A 27,498-nucleotide genomic window follows, 5' to 3' on the forward strand; every position below is an offset into this window, starting at 1 on the left:
ATCATTGTCTTGCTGAAATATCCATCCACTGCGTAACTTCAACTTCGTCACTGATTCTTGCACATTATTGTCAAGAATCTGCTGATACTGAGTTGAAGCCATGCGACCCTCAACTTTAACAAGATTCCCGGTGCCGGCATTGGCCACACAGCCCCAAAGCATGATGGAACCTCCACCAAATTTTACTGTGGGTAGCAAGTGCTTTTCTTGGAATGCCGTGTTTTTTTGCCTCCATGCATAACGCCTTTATGTATGACCAAACAACTCAATCTTTGTTTCATCAGTCCACAAGACCTTCTTCCAAAATGTAACTGGCTTGTCCAAATGTGCTTTTGCATACCTCAGGCGACTCTGTTTGTGGCGGGCTTGCAGAAACAGCTTCTTTCGCATCACTCTCCCATATAGCTTCTCCTTGTGCAACGTGCACTGTATTGTTGACCGATGCACATTGACACCATCTGCAGCAAGATGATGCTGCAGGTCTTTGGAGGTGGTCTGTGGATTGTCCTTGACTGTTCTCACCATTCTTCTTCTCTGCCTTTCTGATATTTTTCTTGGCCTGCCACTTCTGGGCTTAACAAGAACTGTACCTGTGTTCTTCCATTTCCTTACTATGTTCCTCACAGTGGAAACTGACAGTTTAAATCTCTGAGACAACTTTTTGTATCCTTCCCCTACTCTGCTACTTGTATCCTTCCCAACTATGTTGAATAATCTTTGTTTTCAGATCATTTGAGAGTTGTTTTGAGGAGCCCATGATGCGACTCTTCATAGGACATTCAAATAGGAGAACAACTTGCAAGTGGCCACCTTAAATACCTTTTCTCATGATTGGATACACCTGCCTATGAAGTTCAAAGCGGTTACAAAACCAATTTAGTGCTTTAGTAAGTCAGTAAAAAGTAGTTAGCAGTGTTCAAATCAAGAAATTGATAAGGGTGCCCATACTTTTACACCGGTCAAATTTTGTTTAAATGCAGATTGCACATTTTCTGCTGGTACAATAAACCTCATTTCAATACAGAAATATTACTCAGTCCATCAGTTATTAGATATATGAAACTGAAATAGCTGTTGCAAAAACCCAAATTGTTGTAAAGAAAAAAGGTTAACATTAATAAGGGTGCCCAAACTTTTTCATATGACTGTATGCACCGCGGCAAAAACGCATAAAAAACGCAATGCATTTTTTACGTGTTTTACCGCGTTTTCCTCAATGCATTTTTTTAAGTCAAATCTATTGACTGGAAGGACTCAAAAATGCTGGAAAAACACAAAAAGAATTGACATGCTGCATTTTGGGTGTATCTTCAAAACGCAGCCAAGATGCAGCCAATCAAAGATGCCCAGTGTGGACAGCAAAATAGAAATCTCATAGACTTTGCTGGGAGAAGGAAATGCATGCATTTTGGTGCATCTTTGTGATCTCAAAGACGCACCAAAAACGCAACAAAAGATGCCCTGTGTGAACTTAGCCTAACAGGAGAAAATGCACCATGCATATTGATTTGCCATTTCTGCTGAGTATGCCAATACGTCATATGTGGTGAAAATTACTGTTTAGGTGCTCATCGGGGCTGTGGAGGGAAAGAGCACTATTTGACTTTTAGACTGCAAAATTGTCTGGAATCATTAGCGGACTTCATATGAGTTGCCTAAACAGTAGAACGCCCCAACATGTGACCCCATGTTGCTCCTGGCATGATCTCAGAGGCTTGCAGTAGCTGTGTGATGACCTTGAGTTGCCTTGGCAATAGTCAAGCCCTTGTGATCCCATCACAGGGGTCCCAATTGCTTGGTACAGGAGCGCACTCGTCTGCCAGCTTCCTATATGGGGACTGATCATGACTGTGAGAGTCAGGGCTACTGTGCGCCCGCAATTGCCATGGCGTGCCCAGTTTGTCATCAGTCGGTAATCCCTATCCGACCATGACGTACTGAGTATGTCATATGTCGGGAAGAGGATACATTTTTTCAGGAGAATTTAGAAATCCTAGTTTTTTCACTTCAGGTTTGAAGTGACTATTAAGAGCTGATTTATTAGAGAACCTCAAAATTTATACCATTTTACAAATGCTTGGCTGAAACAAATTACAGACTCTATGTCGCATTTGCAGGGCCCCTGAGATGGCAAACAGCAGAATCTCCCACCCTCTCACAAGTAATCACATTTTTCCCATTTGAGTGCTCTATGTGTTGGCTACCATGATGGTGCTGCTGTGAAGACCTTCCTGTGACTGACCTTCACAGGAAACTGTAGCTTTTGCTATACACTGCAATAGAGTGGTATCGAAATATATACTATAAGCGATCAGATGGTCATAGGTTCAACTCCTCTAAGCAAACTAAAAAATAAAGTAAAAAAAAAAACATACAAATTTGTATCAACCATTTCACCCTTTAAAACTAAAGATAGAAAAGGAAACATAAGCATGCAGTATGTGGTATTACTACATCGGTAAACGTCCAACCTATCAAGATACAGTATAATCTAACCCGATTAAACCCACCAGTAAACACCATTACAAATCAAAACACTAACTTTTCCTTTTTTTTCAATCAACACAAAAAAATGCAATAAAGTGCAATCAAAATGTTGTATCTAATGCAAAATAGTAACAATAAAAATGCCAGCTCACTACGCAAAACAAAAAAAACAAAACAAGTTTCCACAGTTCAATAACAAAAACATTTACAGGTATTGGAAAATAGCGCCAACTTTTTTTTTTTTGCAAAATTTCTGCATTTTTCTTTTCACTTCTTAAATAATAGTAAAAGAAAAATAGAATTCAAGTTTGTTATCTCTGTATTTGTACTGACCTGGAGAATCCAGTTGCCAGTTCATTATTACTATACAATGAATATTGTAAAATTAAAACCCAAAAAATAATTGTGAAATTGCTTTTTTTCACACTATCACCACACTTCGATTGTTTTTTCCCATTCTCCAGTACACTAAACAGTAAATTGAATTGTGTCATTCAAGGCTACAACTCTTACCACAAAAACAAACAAACCCTTGTACACTTATGTGGACGGAAGAATAAAAATGTTATAGTGTCATGATCCAGGCCGGCTTATTCCTGCTGTGGTTACACCCAGCTCTGGCCTGGTCATGTCAGAGGTTAACTACCTTGCCTCGTTCTGGATCCCAGGACACTATATCTTGCCTCTCTACCTATGGTTCAGTGCCAGTGATATTTCTGCCTTGCAGCATGTATACTGGCTCTGGTGAGTGTTCCTGATCTGTCATACTTCCCTGCTACTGTGTCCTGACTTGTACCCTTCCCCCTTCGTCTGCCTATCCCGGTCCCTAACTTCCCGCTCCTGTCTGTTGTTTGTGTTTCCCTCTGCATACCTGATCTCCCGGCTTCTGACTGTTCTGTTTTCTAACTTGATTTTGATAGACCCTTGCAGTGACTTGACTTTTCTGGCTAGACCCTGACTGTTTGACTACTCTATTGCCCCCTAGTGGGTCGCCTGTTAACTGCCTGCTGAAGTTACTCTGCTGTACTTCAGCTGCCTTTCTGTTACAGTGTGATTTTGTCTCTCCTTCACTACTCTGCTGCCACCTAGTGGGGAATATGCTATACTACGTCTTACTAGCCCTTTGTACAGCGTGACATTTAGCCCTTGGAAAAAATGAAAGGACAACAATTGTCTTTCTGACTTACAATGATGCTCAAAAACCAAAATTTAGATGGGAAGACTTTAGGATTGTCCTGCCAAAGCTGAACTTTAGAGTATAATATCAGCAAGGGGCCCCATTATAGTTTTTTATATATCTTCCGCATTGTTCCCTACCATCCTGAATCCAGAGAGACAGTCCAGATCTGGGGGAGCAGTCTTGTTATCCTGGGAGGTCATGGATATCTGTGTTGTTGAAGAGGGGGGCCACCTCCAGTCTGAGAGTCCTCCACACCCTTGCTCCATTAAAGTTATGTGTCTGGGTTCTCCCCCAGCTGGGGTGTGTATCACTTACTTGAACCTTCTGAGTCACCTCCATCACCCTGCTGTTGGTCCTCGACAGAGACGCAGCAGGGCTACATATGCCACACAGAAGGAAAGAGAAGATCAGCTCACCCAGTTCAATGAGGACTCCAATGAGGGACAGGTGCACGGAAAGAAAGCCGGCCAGGCTGAGAACTCCAAGGCAAAAGGAAATCCAGCATCCACATCCAAAATAAATAAAACTAAATAGTATTTGAATTTCATTAAGATAAGGGGGTCACATTCAGGACATAAAAAATCCCCATGAAGATGGTAAGATACAGATGGTACGCCTTTCAAGCTACTCGCTAGTCCTAATCCATACTGTTTAGAAACACAATGGAGATTTAAAGGAGAGAAGTGAGGAGGGAAGATAAAAAAGGATATGACATCACAAAAATAAAAAAGTCACACACATATAAGGGAAAACATCCCATATACATAACCAGCAGCGAAGTCACGGAGCCAAACGGTTCAATATAATAGCAGCACATGAAATAACAAACAGTGCAATACTATGCAAAGCACAAGTATATTATTGGATAGAGAGCACAAACCAGACATGAACCAGAGGGATAATAACCCCAACAATGGGTTTAGAAAATTAATTATATTTTAGTGTACACTTTTCAGCATATATTCTTAAATTCATCCCTCAGGTTCATCCCTAGTGGCGCCCTGGTCTCCATTAGAAAAATCCACCTTGCTTCTTTTTTACGCATCATTTTTACAATAATTTTACATAATTTTATATGACGCACAGAGTCTTTCTTATAAAACAATCAACAGGAACGGCTTTATTCTTGGTACAGGTTCATCAGGACAGACATGGCCTTTAACGTTTTGCTGACGCTGTTTTCTGAGGGTACACTTGCTTCTAGCCCTCACTCTGGGAATTAGCCCTCTAGCAACCGAGACTACTCTGTAATTCTTCCCCGTTACTTGACTTGGAGCAATCGTGTTCATAACATGACCATGGAAGGCTCTCTACCTCCTGATCAGTACAAGGACCCGCCGGTGGCACTCTACCCAGATGTCCTATCGATCCTGGGTTGCTCTCTAGCTAAATCCTTGAGGCAAGCCCTAGACTCTGGACACAAGGGAGGTTTCCCAGCTACAAGGTCCCGTCCGTACTCCTGGAACCACTCTGCAGAACTTCACTCACTTTCTGGCCTTCCTGCCTAACTACTCCTCTGCTCCTCCCTGTATCTCTAAGTATCCTAGGTTACCAACTGTATCAAACTCTAGGTCTGGCAGCTCCTGTCTGCTGCTGTACTAACAAACTATCTACCACTTACACCCCCTCCTGCACTCTTGGTCCCTACGTTACACTAAATCTTAACCTAAAACATTCTGTATTATTATTACTGTGGTTACTTCCTACCTATTACTTACTCTACACTATAGCCTACTTAACAGTCTTGTAGAGTAATACCTGTTACTCCTAAATATGCTTACATGACTTCCCAAACTGTGCCTCCCACCTGGCTCAGCTCGTTGGGCCAATACATATCATACATTACTCTGAAATGCACACTAGCAATAAACTTGATATTCAATAAAACACTACAACCTATCGGCTGCTAGATGGCGCCGACTGCTATGCTGTTCCGGCTCGGCTAAATCGCCAGCAGCCGCACTAATGCACATTCAATATTAAGAACATTTATATCACAATACTGTACAATAGGGGAAACACTGCTTAGTAGGAGTGGGAGCGAAACAACCACTTTCCTACAATGTCATCAGAACTCCAATAGAATAAATAAAGATGATAGGGGAGCATTGGCTTTGGAACAAATGGGATTTATATGGCAAACAATGGGTCTTTCATTATTTTAAGCCATTTTCTTTGTGTTATGCCACTGCCTAGTGCAATCAATTCTATTCTAAAGTCCAACAGTTTTTTTTATAATTGTATGAAATCTAAAAATGATAATTATTTTTTCAAAGTGAATATAAAAAAATAAGATTAATATTTTATCTAATTAATAATCTTCTCTTTTCTATGTACATTAGATGACGCTCCAGATAAAGAACCTTAAAGGGAATCATGTTGCCATCTCTACAGACAGCATGTTATAGAGCAGGAGAAGCCTGATAGATTGATTTATAGTCTTATGGGGAAAAATTATTCTAATGAATTTATAATAATATATGATAACTAATATTTTATTAACTTACCGTAAATCCATGCTCATTCTTAACTCATTCTGGAATCTAGTGGGCCAATCTCACTAGGGAACCATATCCTTCCTATATGAATCTGTGAACAGAGATAGCTGTCAATCATTCCACCCACAGCACTTCTAATCCCAGAATCAGCAGGGATTTACTGAATAAATTACAAATAATACTGAATATTTTCCCACAAAACTCTATACCAGTCTCAGCTTCTTTTTCCATATAACATGCTGTCTGCAGATCGAGCTTTGTGACAGGTTCCCTATCAAAAACAACAATAATTTATGCAGAATATAATTTTGATGTATGTAAAGCACTATGGAATTAATGGTGCTATATAAGTGAATAAATATTATTATTATTAAATAATGGACATGAACCAACTTTGTCGTTAATAACATTACATTTTGCATTTGTATTTTACAATAGAAACAAGAATGTCCAGTGATCCTTGTAGGAAATGCACTAAAGCGACAACACAAGTGGACCAAGAGTAGGCAAAGGAATTTCCTGGTTTCAGAAAAACATTTTTTATTTGTTTTTAAGTCAAACTGCTGTATTCACCCTCCCCAGCTCCAGCTCTGAATCTCTGCTGCTGCGTCTGGTATCTGTAATCAGTATCATCTGAAACAAAGATGTCATCCAATATAATTTCAAAGGCAAAAAAAACCTGTGGAAAAGAAAGCGCATAGGGTCTTACCCTGACAAACAGGGGGTAAAGAAGAGTAATCCTACTCACCAATCAGGGTTGTGACAGGCACAACTCCTGTAGTGTCACGCTCCCCGGGTCCCCTGTCACGCTCCCCGGGTCCCCTGTTACACTCCCCGGCTCCTCTTCCATGTTCCCCGGCTCCCCTGCCTTGCTTACCGGCTCCCCTGCCGCGCTCCGCCGCTCCCGTGCCGGGCCTCCTGGTCCCCTGCTCCACAGCCTTCCTGCCCCATCGCCTGCGGTCCCCAGGCAGCCCGATCCCCGCTCCCGGCGTCCGATGGCAACCCAGCCCCAGCCTGGCTCTCCTGCTTCCTCCTCACCGCTCCCTCCTCTGGCTTCTGGCACCCGGGCCGCGCGCATGCGCATTAGGGCGCGCGCGCGGTCATTGACCCTCTCTTAAAGGGCCGGCGTCCACTGACAGGAAATTGAACACGCAGGTACAGGGTATAAAGGGGTTTAATGTCCAAGTGGGCGGGGCCTGTTCTTCATGTTTCCCAAGCTAGGAGTCAGGTCTCCTTGTGTTTCTGTGAGATACTCACCTCTCTCTCTTCTAGAGCCGATCCTGCTTCGCCACCCGGTCCTGCCGAATCCCGAACCCCGAACGCTGCCCATCTGCCATCCTGACAGTCCGTTCCATCTCTGATCCCTGCGGTGACCCGTCTGCTCGCCCCATCGGTTCCGGACTCCGCCTGACAACATCTTGGCCTCCGAACCTGAGCTCCGTCACCCGGACTACCATCAGTGACTCCGTGGTCCCAGGGACTTCTGCATTCTCCTCTTGTACACGGACTGTTCTGCTACCTGTAGTGCTCCAGCTACCGGACCCCTTACCATCATCAAGGAGTTCGGCCCAGTGGATCCACCTCCTGGGTCTGCCCGTCCACCTGGCCATAACATGTAGCAGCATGTGTGTGGATCGCGGCAGCAGTACCCCAAGCAGCAGATAACAGAGAGAGGTAGTGGAACGGGGCTTTAAAAACCGCGCCAAAGATCCCAGATGTAATCTTGAATTAATGTATTTTTATTTTGGCATAGGTCTACGCGTTTCAGGAGGCTCAGCTCCCTTCCTCAGGACCAGCAAGCACAAGATACATCAAATCTGCAGACGCACATGTGTACAAACCATATATACCTAGTAAAACATCACAGAACCGCCCTCAAAAAGAAAAAAATCGGCGGGAAAACACTTCCATAGCTGCATAGTATGACGTAGTACAATGAAAAACAAAAGAATTTAAACTGTGTCCATTGAAACAGTATCTATGCCAATAAAATTAAATGAACATCGCAATCAATACAAATTAAAAATAAAATTCATAAAACAATTAATTGTGTCATTACTGAATAAAAATAAACATACATATATATGTGTCTTTGTATCAAAGATTGTCTAAGAAGCCATAACCGCGGTAGAAAGGTATAGAACCCCCACCACCTATGGACTTCAGCCTTCATGAAGGACATGAGATGAAAAGCGATCAGTCCACACAGCCAATACGATGTGCGGTGGGATTCGTGAAGAAGTAAGAAGAGAGTGGAAAAATCCACAGAAAGAAGGAAAATTGCATAAAACAAATAGAGAGTGATGTGGAAAAAATTCATTATTTAACAAGTATTGGTGCATCTGTCCAAATGGAGAAAAAAAGGGTATGAAAAATCCTGGACAAAAAAGTACAGGCAAGATATTCCCAAAAAACAATGTATACTTCAATAATTATAAGAATATATATATGCACATATAAAAAAATATAAGTGTATGGTCGCGTAAAACCAAGAATGCGCGATCCATAGCAAAGAAAACCATGCATATATACATATGTATAAATATGCAAGAAAATAAAAATCATAGTGAAGGAGTGTAAACCTTGTCTACCCATACAAAATACAGGCGACAAGGAAAATAAGGATCCAAATGACCCAAAAGCGAGCTATATGACAATTCAGCTACTGGTGTGAAACAAACAAGAATTGTGCTGTAAGGAAGGGGTAGTGAAAGTGATCCCATTATATAAGAAGCGAGTAAGTGCAAAAGGAACCAAGGGGTGACTGGAGTTCAGGAGCGTGGGAAAAAAGCAGAGTGCGCACGCGTAGGATAAAAGGCAATAAGCCGGTGCAATACATAAGCTGAAAGACTGGGGACGGGGTGAACAAAGTTCAAAGCGTGGGAAAAAGAGGGGAGAGAGGGATTCATAATAGAAGGGAACCATGTGTAAGAGTGGAAAAGAGAATATTGAGAGTGGAAATCCACATATATATCTATATATGAAGGGAATGAATATCAACCCGTCTAAATCAAAGATACTATACAATGGAAACCAGTCTTCCACAGACAATCATTATTCATCTAGCAACGTATATAACACATCGACACATATCAGCCTATGAAAAATTACAATAGGCACATATACAAATTAGCAATTAATAGAAAAATTATATAAATAGGATAAAAACTAAACCTAAGGCGCAAACACATGTGTCAATATTCCATAATAAAAAAGAACTAATAAAAAGTAACCTCATAAGCAATGAGCTAAAAAAATATATATATACTCAAGTACATAGCATAAGCAATAATAAAATGATTATATCAATAAATATTAAATGAAAATATGTAAAAAATAATGAAAATGTATGAAACATAAATAAAATCCACTTTCCCATAAAAGCTATGATAAAAATTACAAGGGGATAATGGAACCTAAAAAATCTACTAATGAAATATATCCGTAATCTCGTTAAGACCTCGTGGCTTTAGGGTATCAAGTTTGTATATCCAAAAGGTTTCTTTTCTGTTGAGAACCTCCATGCGATTAGGGACATATGGAGGAATTTGTTCTATTGGAGTCACTCTAAGCATGGTTTTTTTCTTATGGTGTAGAGTAACATGTCTGGATAAACCATGCAACATAAAACCAATCTTTATATTGTGTCTATGTGAGTTAATACGATTGTGAAGCGCCTGTATCGTCCTGCCAACATATCTTTTGTCACATTCACACTCAATAAGATAGATGACGTAATCTGACTGGCAGGTAAGGTGACTTTTGATGGTAAACTCCACCCCTCCTGGGTTAAGACCAAAATTTAATCTATTGTGTTGTATGGCATTGCAACATAAGCACTTCTTGACACCACATCTATATACCCCTATGGGTTTGTTAGAGACAGGGGTAGATGATTCCTCCTTCAGTCTGCTGGGGGCTAGTATGTTTTTTAATGTGGAGGCTCTACGATAAATAATCCCCGGAGTAATCGGCAATACTCCTCTCAGGAAAGGATCATTCCGGAGAATATTCCAATGCCTTCGGATGATGTTTTTAATATGATCACCATCTCTGCTATAAGTGGTTAGGAAATGGGAGGAGAAATTATTCAAAGGAGTGGAATCATCTCTGGTCACAGGAGCACCATTATGTGTAATGAGTAGAGTTGAGCGCGGTTCGTGGTTCGTGGTTCTCCAGTTCGCGGCTCGAGTGATTTTTGGGCTGTTCGAGATCGAACTAGAACTCGAGCTTTTTGCTAAAAGCTCGATAGTTCTAGATACGTTCGAGAACGGTTCTAGCAGCAAAAAGCAGGGCTTTTTACAGCTACAGTGAGCAGGAGCCATCGCTGGCAGCCTGCCACAAGCTGGTAACCAAGATAAACATCGGGTATCCAAGCAAAGCGCTTTGGTTAGTAACCCGATGTTTATCTTAGTTACGTGCAGGAAGCCCACACTTTCCCGCTCAGCTCGCTCCACCCCCTCCTGCCCGCGGCATGTACACATACATACACATACACAAACACACACACACACACACATCCACATCCCCCCCCCCCCCGCCCGCCCGCCCGCCCGCCCGCTCGCTCGCTCGCTCGCTCGCTCGCTCGGCTTACCTGCGGTGATGAAGTCCCGCCATCCCGACCTCAGCGCTGTCACTTTCCTCCATGGCCGCCGCTTGTCACATCACCTATCGCTTCCGACCCGAGACTGACTAGCGGTGACGTCACGGACCTCTCGCGATACTTGATGTGAAGGCGCCGGTCATTGACCTCAGTGACAGGGGCTGTCAGTGTGCTGGAGATCAGCGCAGGTAATGTACCTCGCTGACAGCAGCACTTGTCATCCCCCTGCAGTGACCTGGGCTGACCCATTGATGTTAGCTCAGGTCACTGCACTGCTCTCCCAGCCAATGGGGAACATCCTGCTCTTCATTGACTGGGACAGTGTGCATCGTCATGGCAACCCCTTGGATTACACCAGACCTGGATTTGTTTTTCAATCTAATAAATTGGTTAAAGAGGGAATGTTTTGGGGAGTGTTTTTTCAAATAAAAATGTGTTTGTCGTGTATTTTTTTTTTATTACTGACTGGGTTGGTGATGTCGGGTATCTGATAGACGCCTGACCTCACCAACCCCAGGGCTTGATGCCAGGTGACATTACACATCTGGTATTAACCCCAAATATTACCCCGTTTGCCACCGCACCAGGGCGCGGGATGAGCTGGGGCGAAGCACCAGGATTGGCGCATCTAATGGATGCGCCACTTCTGGGGCGGCTGCGGCCTGCTATTTTTAGGCTGGGGAGATTCCAATAACCATGGACCTCCCTAGTCTGAGAATATCAGGCCCCAGCTGTCTGCTTTACCTTGGCTGGTGATCCAATTTTGGGGGACCCCTACGTGTTTTTTTTTTCAATTATTTATTTAATTTAAAATAACAGCGTGGGGTGCCCTCAGTTTTGGATTACCAGCCAAGGTGAGGTTGCCAGCTGTGGTCTGCAGGCTGCAGCCGTCTGCTTTACCCTAGCTGGCTACAAAACTAGGGGGAACCCTATGTCATTTTTTTTTCATTTTTTTGGCTAAATACAAAGCTAAGCACCCCTTAGTGCCACATGAAAGGTACCAAAGGGTGTTCCACTTTTTCTCCATTTTTTTCTCCACTTTCTCTCCACTTTTTCTCCACTTTTTCTCCATTTTTTTCTCCACTTATTCTCCACTTTTTCTCCTCTTATTCTCCACTTTTTCTCCACTTTTTCTCCACTTTTTCTCCTCTTATTCTCCACTTTTTCTCCTCTTATGCTCCACTTTTTCTCCACTTTTTCTCCACTTTTTCTCCTCTTAATCTCCTCTTAATCTCCACTTTTTCTCCACTTTTTCTCCACTTTTTCTCCACTTTTTCTCCACTTTTTTCTCCACTTTTTCTCCACTTTTTCTCCTCTTATGCTCCACTTTTTCTCCACTTTTTCTCCACTTTTTCTCCTCTTATGCTCCACTTTTTCTCCACTTTTTCTCCACTTTTTCTCCACTTTTTCTCCACTTTTTTCTCCACTTTTTCTCCACTTTTTCTCCTCTTATGCTCCACTTTTTCTCCACTTTTTCTCCACTTTTTCTCCACGTTTTCTCCACGTTTTCTCCACGTTTTCTCCACTTTTTTCTCCACTTTTTCTCCTCTTATGCTCCACTTTTTCTCCACTTTTTCTCCTCTTAATCTCCACTTTTTCTCCACTTTTTCTCCACTTTTTCTCCACTTTTTCTCCACTTTTTCTCCACTTTTTCTCCACTTTTTTCTCCACTTTTTCTCCACTTTTTCTCCTCTTATGCTCCACTTTTTCTCCACTTTTTCTCCTCTTATGCTCCACTTTTTCTCCACTTTTTCTCCACTTTTTCTCCTCTTATGCTCCACTTTTTCTCCACTTTTTCTCCACTTTTTTCTCCACTTTTTCTCCTCTTATGCTCCACTTTTTCTCCACTTTTTCTCCTCTTATGCTCCACTTTTTCTCCACTTTTTCTCCACTTTTTCTCCATTTTTTTCTCCACTTATTCTCCACTTTTTCTCCTCCTATTCTCCACTTTTTCTCCACTTTTTCTCCACTTTTTCTCCTCTTATTCTCCACTTTTTCTCCACTTTTTCTCCACTTTTTCTCCATTTTTTTCTCCACTTTCTCCACTTTTTCTCCACTTTTTCTCCACTTTTTCTCCACTTTTTCTCCACGTTTTCGCCACTTTTTTCTCCACTTTTTCTCCTCTTATGCTCCACTTTTTCTCCACTTTTTCTCCACTTTTTCTCCTCTTAATCTCCACTTTTTCTCCACTTTTTCTCCACTTTTTCTCCACTTTTTCTCCACTTTTTTCTCCACTTTTTCTCCACTTTTTCTCCTCTTATGCTCCACTTTTTCTCCACTTTTTCTCCACTTTTTTCTCCACTTTTTCTCCTCTTATGCTCCACTTTTTCTCCACTTTTTCTCCACTTTTTCTCCTCTTATTCTCCACTTTTTCTCCACTTTTTCTCCACTTTTTCTCCTCTTATTCTCCACTTTTTCTCCACTTTTTCTCCACTTTTTCTCCATTTTTTTCTCCACTTTCTCCACTTTTTCTCCACTTTTTCTCCACTTTTTCTCCTCTTATTCTCCACTTTTTCTCCACTTTTTCTCCACTTTTTCTCCATTTTTTTCTCCACTTTCTCCACTTTTTCTCCACTTTTTCTCCACTTTTTCTCCACTTTTTCTCCACGTTTTCTCCACGTTTTCTCCACTTTTTTCTCCACTTTTTCTCCTCTTATGCTCCACTTTTTCTCCACTTTTTCTCCACTTTTTCTCCTCTTAATCTCCACTTTTTCTCCACTTTTTCTCCACTTTTTCTCCACTTTTTCTCCACTTTTTCTCCACTTTTTCTCCTCTTATGCTCCACTTTTTCTCCACTTTTTCTCCTCTTAATCTCCACTTTTTCTCCTCTTATGCTCCACTTTTTCTCCACTTTTTCTCCACTTTTTCTCCTCTTATGCTCCACTTTTTCTCCACTTTTTCTCCACTTTTTCTCCTCTTATGCTCCACTTTTTCTCCACTTTTTTCTCCACTTTTTCTCCTCTTATGCTCCACTTTTTCTCCACTTTTTCTCCACTTTTTCTCCACTTATGCTCCACTTTTTCTCCACTTTTTCTCCACTTTTTTCTCCACTTTTTCTCCTCTTAATCTCCACTTTTTCTCCACTTTTTCTCCACTTTTTCTCCACTTTTTCTCCACTTTTTTCTCCACTTTTTCTCCACTTTTTCTCCTCTTATGTTCCACTTATTCTCCACTTTTTCTCCACTTTTTCTCTACTTTTTCTATGGTCGGTCTACCCATTAGCTCTGCCATGCATAGTGTAGCTCTACACCTACTGCACATGTTACTTTATGATTGACATCTCTTTCGTACCAGAGCTGTCTAAGTCTACTCTGACCCCATATTTGTCATTACTATATTGTCCTTGTACTGTATTATGACATTTGTATCATGTGTTTCATTTCTTGCTGTGTTGCAATTTTTTTGCTGCATCCCAATTGTACCTCTACATTGTTCGAGTTTATGTTATTGTTCTCTCACTCTTATGTGATACTGATTATTGTCATTTTTCATGATTACATGCAGATAAGTCCAATCTGACGAAGGCTCAGGCCGAAACGTCATTTGTAACTTGTTTTGGACAAAAACATATATGCTTATGAAAAAAAAATTTTCTTAATACGGACCAATAAAGAGTGATTTTGCATTACTATCCGTTGTGACTTACTGACTTAGTCTGGGAGATATAGAGTGCCGAGGTTACTCACTAATTTTATCTATTATTACCTCTGAGCACCTATATACCAGTGAGCAGAGCTTCCTCTACAGTAGTTCTCCTGATTAGGCATGCCCTTACCTCATGAGCAGGGCATTGCAGCTTTGGTAGCAACCATTACGACATGGACTCTGCTGCTGTGGACCCGGGGAGAGTGAGTGCAGATTCATTGCACCCACACTCCTCACATGAAGGGTCCGCACTCCTAGAAAATGGGGGATACGTTCCCTGAGTGTCTCCCCCCCATATTCTAGACGGTCCAGAGTTGTCGTGGGACCCCTTTATTTTTTTTCTTACAATAAATTGGTGAAAGAGGAAATGTTTTGGGGACTGTTTTTTCAAATAAATTTCTTTTGTCGATTTTTTGTTTTTGTTAGTACTGACAGTTTATGATGTTGGGTATCTAATAGACGCCATGACATCACAAACTGCTGGGCTTGATCTCAGGTGACTTTACAGCTAGTATCAACCCGATTTATTACCCCGTTTGCCACTGCACCAGGGCACGGGATGAGCTGGGGTGAAGCGCCAGGATTGGCGCATCTAGTGGATGCGCCACGTCTGGGGTGCCTGCGGCCTGCTATTTTTAGGCTGTGAAGGCCCAATAACTATGGACCTTCCCACCCTGAGAATACCAGACCACAGCTGTCCGCTTTACCTTGGCTGGTGATCCAATTTGGGGGGTCCCCTACTTTTATTGTGTAATTATTAATATTTATAAAATAATTATAAAAAAGAGCCTGAGGGGACCTCCACATTGGATCCCCAACCACGGTAAAGCTGCCAGCTGTGGTTTTCAGGCTACAGCCGTCTGCTTTACCCTAGCTGGCTATCAAAAATGGGGGGACCCAACGTAATTTTTTTTTTTTAACTATTTTTTAAATAGAAAAAATTAATGGGCTTCCCTGTATTTTGATTGCCAACCAAGGTAACGGCAGGCAGATGGGGGTGGCAACCCATAGCTGTCTGCTTTATCTGCGCTGAGAATCAAAAATACCGCGGAGCGCTACGTCATTTTTTTAAAGATTTATTTTTACAGCACTGTGATGTCCAGCAATCAAAATACAGGGAAGCCCATTTTATTTTTAGTTATTTAAATAAATAATTAAAAAAAATATATGTTAGCTCCCACTGCATTTTTTGTATTGCTAGCTAAGGGTAATCCAAGCAGCTACTGGCTGCTAACCCCCACTGCTTGGTGTTACCTTCACTGGCAATGGAAAATCCAGGGAAGCATTTTTTTTTTTTTTTGCCAAAAAGCTACAAAAAAAGGACGTGAGCTTCGCCATATTTTTGTATGCTAGCCAGGTATAGCAGGCAGGTGCTGGAAGAGTTGGATACAGCGCCAGAAGATGGCGCTTCTATGAAAATGCCATTTTCTGAGGTGGCTGCAGACTGCAATTCGCAGCAGTGGGGCCCAGAAAGCTCAGGCCAACCGGTGGTGCGGATTCCAATCCCAGCTGCCTAGTTGTACCTGACTGGACACAAAAATGGGGCAAAGCCTACGTCATTTGTTTTCTAATTATTTCATGAAATTCATGAAATAATAAAAAAAGGGCTTCCCTTTATTTTTGGTTCCCAGCCGGGTACAAATAGGCAACTGGGGGTTGGGGGCAGCCGTACCTGCCTGCTGTACCTGGCTAGCATACAAAAATATGGCGAAGCCACATAATTTTTTCAGGGGGCAAAAAACTTCTGCATACAGTCCTGGATGGAGTATGCTGAGCCTTGTAGTTCTGCAGCTGCTGTCTGTCTGTATGGAGAAGAGCAGACAGCAGCTGCAGAACTACAAGGCTCAGCATACTCCATCCAGGACTGCATGCAGAAGTTTTTTGCCCACCAAAAAAATGACGTGGGCTTCGCCATATTTTTGTATGCTAGCCAGGTACAGCTGGCAGCCACGGGCTGCCTCCAACCCCCAGTTGCCTATTTGTACCCGGCTGGGAACCAAAAATATAGGGAAGCCCGTTTTTTTTAATTATTTCACTTATTTCATGAAATAATTAAAAAACAAATGACGTGGGCTTCGCCCTATTTTTGTGTCCAGCCGGGTACAACTAGGCAGCTGGGGATTGGAATCCGCAGCACAGGTTAGCCCGAGGTTTGTGGGCGCCTCTGCTGCGGATTTCAGTCCGCAGCCGTCCCAGAAAATGGCGCTCTCATAGAAGCGCCATCATCTGGCGCTGTATCCAACTCTTCCAACAGCCCTGGAGCCGGGTGGCTTGTTGGGTAATCATGAGTTAATACTGGCTTTGTTTTACCAGCCAGTATTAAGCCAGAGATTCTTAATGTCAGGCACGTTTGACCCGGCCATTAAGAATCTCCAATAAAGGGTTAAAAAAAGACACCACACAGAGAAAAAATACTTTAATAGAAATAAATACACAGACACATTAGAGACTCCATCTTTATTACCCCCTGTCAGCCCTCCACGATCCTGCTCTTCTATCTGCTTTCTTTCTAGTGTAGTAGTAGTGACGATTGTAGTGAGGGGCATCACTTGGGGCTGGGGAACCTCCATCCTAACTACAATGCTCACTACAATCGGGAAGCAGCGTGCAGCCTTCACTCCGTGAGTGATCACTGCTGGCTGCTAGCGGTAACAGCGGTAACGCTGACAGACGCGTTACCATAGCAACGGTGCTCCCGGAGCCGCGGTTAGCGGTGACGTCACCGCTAACTGCGTTGCTATGGCAACGGTGATCTCCGTTAATGACCGGCTGTGTCAGCCGGTCCCTAACGGAACGGGGAGTCGACCGTGTGCTAGAGCATGTCGCCGGTACACGGCGATACACATATGTGCACCGTGTACCGGAGAGATGCACTCGCAGGTCCTACATGACGTGTCATAGTCATGTGACCAGTCTGTAGCCAATGAGATAATAGCCACGTGACTGGTCACATGGCTATTTTGACGTCACGATAGGTCCTGCTTCTCTGCTGGCAGTGCAGGTCACCGGGAGGATTCAGCGATCATCGGATGGAATAGCGGCAGGAGACAGAGTGCAGAAGGGATCGCGGGGACCGGTAAGTGTTATGGCAATGTTTATTAACTGTTTGTGTACATTTATAATGCATTTTTATGTGTTTGTGATTGCCTCCCATTATAGCCTATTGGTTCTAGTTCGGTTCGTCGAACGTTCGACGAACCGAACTCGAACGGGACCCCCGTTCGGCGAACCGGCCTCGAGCCGAACCGGGACCGGTTCGCTCATCTCTAGTAATGAGATCTGTCTGACTAAGGTTCCTGTTCATCTGGTAAGACTTTTTGATTAGCGCCGGGGGGTATTTCTTATATAAAAACCTCTCTTTAAGGACCATAGCCTGTTCCTTGTAGTCTTTATCAAGGGTACAATTCCTCCTGACTCTCTGGAACTGATTCCTGGGAACATTCGTAAGCCATTTATTGTAGTGGTTACTAGTGAAGTCGATGTAACCATTACTGTCGACCTTTTTAAAGAAGGTTTTAGTGTAAATGGTCCCTTCATTATGTGCGATTGTGAGGTCCAGGAAATTGATGGATCCTTTCTCTATGGTGGGCGCAAATTTTAAACCCCACTCATTGTCTACTATGCATCTTAGGAAGTCATGCAGATTATTTTCTGAATCATCCCATATAAAGAACAGGTCATCGATGTATCTTTTATACACGATAACATGTCTAAAGAGATTGGAAGAATAGATGTGTAATAATTCAAATAGACCCATGAACAGGTTAGCGAAAGTAGGGGCTGCCCTCGAGCCCATCGCTGTGCCACAGCGTTGGTGGTACAGTAAATCCTGGAATGTAAAGAAGTTATTCATCAGAATAAACCTCATACCCTCCAAAAGAAAATTTTTTTGTGGAATAGGTAACCGTTCATCGACCTCCAGGAACTGCTTGAAGCATTCCAAACCCAATTCATGTGAGATGTTGGTGTAAAGAGCGGCAATGTCCAGTGTGACAAAACAGTAAGTGTCCATCCATTTCACGTCTCTGATAATATTTATCAATTGGGTGGAATCTCTCAGGTAACTCCTGAGATTGATAACATGTGGTCTCATGATCTGATCTATGTATGCAGCCAGATTCTCAGTCAGAGACCCGATCCCTGATATAATGGGTCTGCCTGGGGGATTGTGGAGGCATTTGTGTATCTTGGGTAAGTGGTAGTAAAAAGCTACCCTCGGGTTCTTTACTTCTAGGAATTTATTCTCGTATTTATTCAAGACCCCTAAGTCAGTGGCCCTCTGTATTACAGCATGATAATCTAGGACAGCCTGGTTGTATGTAGCAATGTCAGTTACCTCATAATGTAAAGGGTTAGACAGATTTCTTAAAGCTTCTTGAATGTACGCACTTCTGTCCTGTATTACAATTCCTCCACCCTTGTCAGCACTTTTTATGATCAGAGATGGATTGTTTTTTAGTTTACTTAGAGCGCATCTCTCTTCTCTAGTAAGGTTAATCTTTGGGGGAGATCTCTTAGTTTGTAGATTCTTAAAATCCTCTAAAACCAGATCATTAAATGTTTTAATGTGGTGTCCTTTACTTTGGAGAGGATAGAAACTTGACTTGAGCCTGAGATCAGTGTGCTGGAAATTATCCTGTACAGTGTTCTCATTATGGGGGTTGTATTTATTAATTTGGAAGTGTCGGGTTAACGTAAGTTTCCTGACAAACCTTTGAAAATCAAGATATAATTCAAAATCATTAGCGGACGTCGTAGGACAAAATGACAACCCTTTTCTGAGTACACTGATTTCCATATTAGACAAGGTATAACTAGAGAGATTAAAAATACCCATCATGTTATCTTTTACTGCATGCTTTTCCTTTCTTTTTTGTTGGATCCTGGAACCAGCCCTGGTTCCCCTATAGGATTTTTTCTTTTTTCCCCCCTTGGGGTAAGAAAACAAGTGATGCTGGGCTGTGTGCCCCTGGCCCTGGGTAAAAAAGGTACACAGGAGTCATTCTTAGAGGTATTGTCTACTATGATAGTGGCCTCCCTAGGACAGTCAGACATAATTTCTATGGGGACCGTAGAGGTGGAGCTTTTAGCAGATTCCTGTTTAAAAGGTAAAGGAATATAATCTTCATGTGTCGATAAATCTAACAGGTCAATAAAAGCTTTATCTGGTGATGCATCCCCTGAAAGAGGGGAATCCAATGCCACAGGCTCAGAAATGAGTTCTCTATTCTTCCGAATTCTCTCTATTTGGACCCTGAGTGACTCTAATTGTTTCCTGGTATCCTCAAAATCCCTAGGTTTAGTAACAGATTTGGGGGGATCAAAAGCCACAATAGTAGGAGGAGAAACAGCTGCAATATCCTCAATAACAGCCTCTCTGTCAGGTACTAAGAACACCTCACCAGGAGTCATGATGGTAGGCAGGTTCTGGGGAGGGGGTTTATGGACTATATCAGAAGGCAAGGGTTTTTTTTAGAACGTCTTTAAGAGATTCAGTGGTATCCCTTTTAGAAGAGGAATCTGATCTTTTTTTGTGAAATCTGCTGTTCACAAAATTCCTGGAGTTATTGGTGGAGCTGGGTCTCCGACTGACAAATCTTTTAGGCCCCTCTGGGTGATCAGGACACTGCGTGCTATCGGGAATCATATCTAGTCTGTCCCGTTGAAGTTTTTTAGACTTCCTGAAAATAGAATCCTGCTCTATCTGGGTCAATTTGGTATTAATATCAGAGTTAAGTATTTTATACTCCGGGTGCAAGTCATATTTAGTCAGTTCTATATAAAGTTCATTAATATGAGCCTTAGCCTCACTTGCAATATTGTTCCTTTTCTTATATAGGCACTGTAGGCGTCTGCAGATTTGATGTATCTTGTGCTTGCTGGTCCTGAGGAAGGTAGCTGAGCCTCCTGAAACGCGTAGACCTATGCCAAAATAAAAATACATTAATTCAAGATTACATCTGGGATCTTTGGCGCGGTTTTTAAAGCCCCGTTCCACTACCTCTCTCTGTTATCTGCCACTTGGGGTACTGCTGCCGCGATCCACACACATGCTGCTACAGGAGTTGTGCCTGTCACAACCCTGATTGGTGAGTAGGATTACTCTTCTTTACCCCCTGTTTGTCAGGGTAAGACCCTATGCGCTTTCTTTTCCACAGGTTTTTTTTGCCTTTGTGATTTACTGTTGGATCTGGATTACCGGTTCACTTTTTCCTGTGGTACAGCGGCAGAGGGTCCTTTCAAGTTCTAAAGATGGAATATTTCAACAATCGGTTATCTAATAGAGAAAAACTTATTCTACAAACAGTAGGTGCACCCAATGTTCATAATTCTGATTTGGACCTTAATCTACCTAATGTCTATTCGGATGAGGACACTGTAACTATGAAAAGTTTGTTTTTACGATTAGAAGATCTACTAAAGGAGGATTTACGTTTTGGGCTTGATGCCCGCTTTCTTACGATTTATATGGAGGAAAAACTGTGCCCGAGAGGCTTGAGAATCAAACAGGACTCTCCTTTTCCTTTGGATCCTGTTTTTACATCAGAATGGAATGACAATTTATGAAATTGTATGCAGGGCATGTTACAGTGCCTATATAAGAATAGGAACAATATTGCAAGTGAGGCTACGGCTCATATTAATGAACTTTGTATAGAACTGACTAAATATGACTTGCACCCGGAGTATAAAATACTTAACTCTGATATTAATACCAAATTGACCCAGATAGAGCAGGATTCTATTTTCAGGAAGTCTAAAAAACTTCAACGGGACAGACTAGATATGATTCCCGATAGCACGCAGTGTCCTGATCACCCAGAGGGGCCTAAAAGATTTGTCAGTCGGAGACCCAGCTCCACCAATAACTCCAGGAATTTTGTGAACAGCAGATTTCACAAAAAAAGATCAGATTCCTCTTCTAAAAGGGATACCACTGAATCTCTTAAAGACGTTCTAAAAAAACCCTCGCCTTCTGATATAGTCCATAAACCCCCTCCCCAGAACCTGCCTACCATCATGACTCCTGGTGAGGTGTTCTTAGTACCTGACAGAGAGGCTGTTATTGAGGATATTGCAGCTGTTTCTCCTCCTACTATTGTGGCTTTTGATCCCCCCAAATCTGTTACTAAACCTAGGGATTTTGAGGATACCAGGAAACAATTAGAGTCACTCAGGGTCCAAATAGAGAGAATTCGGAAGAATAGAGAACTCATTTCTGAGCCTGTGGCATTGGATTCCCCTCTTTCAGGGGATGCATCACCAGATAAAGCTTTTATTGACCTGTTAGATTTATCGACACATGAAGATTATATTCCTTTACCTTTTATACAGGAATCTGCTAAAAGCTGCACCTCTACGGTCCCCATAGAAATTATATCTGACTGTCCTAGGGAGGCCACTATCATAGTAGACAATACCTCTAAGAATGACTCCTGTGTACCTTTTTTACCCAGGGCCAGGGGCACACAGCCCAGCATCACTTGTTTTCTTACCCCAAGGGGGGGAAAAAGAAAAAATCCTATGGAGGAACCAGGGCTGGTTCCAGGATCCAACAAAAAAGAAAGGAAAAGCATGCAGTAAAAGATAACATGATGGGTATTTTTAATCTCTCTAGTTATACCTTGTCTAATATGGAAATCAGTGTACTCAGAAAAGGGTTGTCATTTTGTCCTACGACGTCCGCTAATGATTTTGAATTATATCTTGATTTTCAAAGGTTTGTCAGGAAACTTACGTTAACCCGACACTTCCAAATTAATAAATACAACCCCCATAATGAGAACACTGTACAGGATAATTTCCAGCACACTGATCTCAGGCTCAAGTCAAGTTTCTATCCTCTCCAAAGTAAAGGACACCACATTAAAACATTTAATGATCTGGTTTTAGAGGATTTTAAGAATCTACAAACTAAGAGATCTCCCCCAAAGATTAACCTTACTAGAGAAGAGAGATGCGCTCTAAGTAAACTAAAAAACAATCCATCTCTGATCATAAAAAGTGCTGACAAGGGTGGAGGAATTGTAATACAGGACAGAAGTGCGTACATTCAAGCTTTAAGAAATCTGTCTAACCCTTTACATTATGAGGTAACTGACATTGCTACATACAACCAGGCTGTCCTAGATTATCATGCTGTAATACAGAGGGCCACTGACTTAGGGGTCTTGAATAAATACGAGAATAAATTCCTAGAAGTAAAGAACCCGAGGGTAGCTTTTTACTACCACTTACCCAAGATACACAAATGCCTCCACAATCCCCCAGGCAGACCCATTATATCAGGGATCGGGTCCCTGACTGAGAATCTGGCTGCATGCATAGATCAGATCATGAGACCACATGTTATCAATCTCAGGAGTTACCTGAGAGATTCCACCCAATTGATAAATATTATCAGAGACGTGAAATGGATGGACACTTACTGTTTTGTCACACTGGACATTGCCGCTCTTTACACCAACATCTCACATGAATTGGGTTTGGAATGCTTCAAGCAGTTCCTGGAGGTCGATGAACGGTTACCTATTCCACAAAAAAATTTTCTTCTGGAGGGTATGAGGTTTATTCTGATGAATAACTTCTTTACATTCCAGGATTTACTGTACCACCAACGCTGTGGCACAGCGATGGGCTCGAGGGCAGCACCTACTTTCGCTAACCTGTTCATGGGTCTATTTGAATTATTACACATCTATTCTTCCAATCTCTTTAGACATGTTATCGTGTATAAAAGATACATCGATGACCTGTTCTTTATATGGGATGATTCAGAAAATAATCTGCATGACTTCCTAAGATGCATAGTAGACAATGAGTGGGGTTTAAAATTTGCGCCCACCATAGAGAAAGGATCCATCAATTTCCTGGACCTCACAATCGCACATAATGAAGGGACCATTTACACTAAAACCTTCTTTAAAAAGGTCGACAGTAATGGTTACATCGACTTCACTAGTAACCACTACAATAAATGGCTTACGAATGTTCCCAGGAATCAGTTCCAGAGAGTCAGGAGGAATTGTACCCTTGATAAAGACTACAAGGAACAGGCTATGGTCCTTAAAGAGAGGTTTTTATATAAGAAATACCCCCCGGCGCTAATCAAAAAGGCTTACCAGATGAACAGGAACCTTAGTCAGACAGATCTCATTACACATAATGGTGCTCCTGTGACCAGAGATGAATAATTTCTCCTCCCATTTCCTAACCACTTATAGCAGAGATGGTGATCATATTAAAAACATCATCCGAAGGCATTGGAATATTCTCCGGAATGATCCTTTCCTGAGAGGAGTATTGCCGATTACTCCGGGGATTATTTATCGTAGAGCCTCCACATTAAAAAACATACTAGCCCCCAGCAGACTGAAGGAGGAATCATCTACCCCTGTCTCTAACAAACCCATAGGGGTATATAGATGTGGTGTCAAGAAGTGCTTATGTTGCAATGCCATACAACACAATAGATTAAATTTTGGTCTTAACCCAGGAGGGGTGGAGTTTACCATCAAAAGTCACCTTACCTGCCAGTCAGATTACGTCATCTATCTTATTGAGTGTGAATGTGACAAAAGATATGTTGGCAGGACGATACAGGCGCTTCTCAATCGTATTAACTCACATAGACACAATATAAAGATTGGTTTTATGTTGCATGGTTTATCCAGACATGTTACTCTACACCATAAGAAAAAAACCATGCTTAGAGTGACTCCAATAGAACAAATTCCTCCATATGTCCCTAATCTCATGGAGGTTCTCAACAGAAAAGAAACCTTTTGGATATACAAACTTGATACCCTAAAGCCACGAGGTCTTAACGAGATTACGGATATATTTCATTAGTAGATTTTTTAGGTTCCATTATCCCCTTGTAATTTTTATCATAGCTTTTATGAGAAAGTGGATTTTATTTATGTTTCATACATTTTCATTATTTTTTACATATTTTCATTTAATATTTATTGATATAATCATTTTATTATTGCTTATGCTATGTACTTGAGTATATATATATTTTTTTAGCTCATTGCTTATGAGGTTACTTTTTATTAGTTCTTTTTTATTATGGAATATTGACACATGTGTTTGCGCCTTAGGTTTAGTTTTTATCCTATTTATATAATTTTTCTATTAATTGCTAATTTGTATATGTGCCTATTGTAATTTTTCATAGGCTGATATGTGTCGATGTGTTATATACGTTGCTAGATGAATAATGATTGTCTGTGGAAGACTGGTTTCCATTGTATAGTATCTTTGATTTAGACGGGTTGATATTCATTCCCTTCATATATAGATATATATGTGGATTTCCACTCTCAATATTCTCTTTTCCACTCTTACACATGGTTCCCTTCTATTATGAATCCCTCTCTCCCCTCTTTTTCCCACGCTTTGAACTTTGTTCACCCCGTCCCCAGTCTTTCAGCTTATGTATTGCACCGGCTTATTGCCTTTTATCCTACGCGTGCGCACTCTGCTTTTTTCCCACGCTCCTGAACTCCAGTCACCCCTTGGTTCCTTTTGCACTTACTCGCTTCTTGTATAATGGGACCACTTTCACTACCCCTTCCTTACAGCACAATTCTTGTTTGTTTCACACCAGTAGCTGAATTGTCATATAGCTCGCTTTTGGGTCATTTGGATCCTTATTTTCCTTGTCGCCTGTATTTTGTATGGGTAGACAAGGTTTACACTCCTTCACTATGAATTTTATTTTCTTGCATATTTATACATATGTATATATGCATGGTTTTCTTTGCTATGGATCGCGCATTCTTGGTTTTACGCGACCATACACTTATATTTTTTTATATGTGCATATATATATTCTTATAATTATTGAAGTATACATTGTTTTTTGGGAATATCTTGCCTGTACTTTTTTGTCCAGGATTTTTCATACCCTTTTTTTCTCCATTTGGACAGATGCACCAATACTTGTTAAATAATGAATTTTTTCCACATCACTCTCTATTTGTTTTATGCAATTTTCCTTCTTTCTGTGGATTTTTCCACTCTCTTCTTACTTCTTCACGAATCCCACCGCACATTGTATTGGCTGTGTGGACTGATCGCTTTTCATCTCATGTCCTTCATGAAGGCTGAAGTCCATAGGTGGTGGGGGTTCTATACCTTTCTACCGCGGTTATGGCTTCTTAGACAATCTTTGATACAAAGACACATATATATGTATGTTTATTTTTATTCAGTAATGACACAATTAATTGTTTTATGAATTTTATTTTTAATTTGTATTGATTGCGATGTTCATTTAATTTTATTGGCATAGATACTGTTTCAATGGACACAGTTTAAATTCTTTTGTTTTTCATTGTACTACGTCATACTATGCAGCTATGGAAGTGTTTTCCCGCCGATTTTTTTCTTTTTGAGGGCGGTTCTGTGATGTTTTACTAGGTATATATGGTTTGTACACATGTGCGTCTGCAGATTTGATGTATCTTGTGCTTGCTGGTCCTGAGGAAGGGAGCTGAGCCTCCTGAAACGCGTAGACCTATGCCAAAATAAAAATACATTAATTCAAGATTACATCTGGGATCTTTGGCGCGGTTTTTAAAGCCCCGTTCCACTACCTCTCTCTGTTATCCAATATAATTTGAATAGAGCACAAAAGCAAAGGATAAACTACAGAGCAACATGGTTCCTACAGGACAAAAATATGGGTACAAAATCCAAGAAGAATTTTAAATAAAATCAAATTTATTTCAAAATATAAGAAAGAATAGCTGTAACAGAAGGACTTAGGTGTGGGCAAAAAGTGGATCAAAAACTCCCAAAATACATAGTAGGATGAGACATACATGCAGACAATATTACTACAATGTATTATAACTAGAGATGGGCGAACCCGAGGTACTAAACACAGACTTTACTCAAAAAACAGAGTTCGGATTCGGAGTTCGGGTCCTTTACAGATGGACACCACTCACGCGAGTATCGCTGTGGCCAGGTACTCTCGGTCCTCAACCAAGTGGGTGCCGCTTGCTGTGTTTGAACAGCTTGCACTGAGGGTAAAAACAGCATGATCCGATATAGTGTGCACCCTACCCAAAAAAAAAAAATGGAAAAACCCTGCTCACCCGCCCCGGAAGTGCTCTGTTTAAGGCTGGCTGTATATGGATGGAGACCTGAATTGCACAATTAGTGACTTCCATTTGGGTTCAGTGACTTTATCTCAAGTCCGGCTGAACTCGTCAAGCCGAACTTCCAAGGATCTGCTAATCTCTAATTATAATCTTTGAAAAAAAACACTGAAAAGTATATTATAATATATATTCCGCCCTGTACCACATAAAGTAAAGGGTCAGCATCAATTTAATAATAATAAATAATGAAAATAATCTTTATTTCTATAGCGCCAACATATTCCGCAGTGCTTTACAATTCAGGAGGATCATATACAAACAAGTAACAGTTATAGAAAATACAATAATTAGAGGGGAAAAAAAAAGACAACCCTGCTCGTGAGAGCTTACAATCTACAATGAGATGGGGGAGGACAAGGTACAAGTGCTTATTTACAATGCAAATCCAGCCATCTCAAAGAAATGGGGGATAGATAATGGCTGCCTGGACCAGTTGGCCAGAAACTTAAGATGCATTTGGGTGCCATGGAGTTTGAAGTGGGGTTATGTTCTGAGAAGGCGTGGAGGGACTATGTGAATTTAGTTCGGCTAGGTAGTGTGATAGGCTGCCCTAAAAATGCGTTTTTTGGGTGCATCTGAAGCTGAGTAAGTTGTGATTCATCCTAGCTTCTTGGGGTACAGCATTCCAGAGGATTGGTACAGCTGGGATGAAGTCTTGAATCCAGGAGTGGGAGGTTCGAATTAGTGTGGATGTTAGTCGAAAGTCATTTGCAGAGCGTAGAGAATGGGTGGGGTGATAGACAGATGAGGGCGGAGATGTAGGGGGGAGCTGCACTGTGGAGAGCTTTGTGAGTGAGAACAAGCTATTTGAATTGGATTCTGTAATATATGATATATAGGAAGCCAGTGCAATGACTGGCACAGAGCAGAGGCATCCAAGTAGCGGTAAGCCAGGTAGGTGACCCT

The sequence above is a fragment of the Anomaloglossus baeobatrachus genome, chromosome 2 (genome assembly GCF_048569485.1).
Source record: "Anomaloglossus baeobatrachus isolate aAnoBae1 chromosome 2, aAnoBae1.hap1, whole genome shotgun sequence".
Classification (NCBI taxonomy): Eukaryota; Metazoa; Chordata; class Amphibia; order Anura; family Aromobatidae; genus Anomaloglossus; species Anomaloglossus baeobatrachus.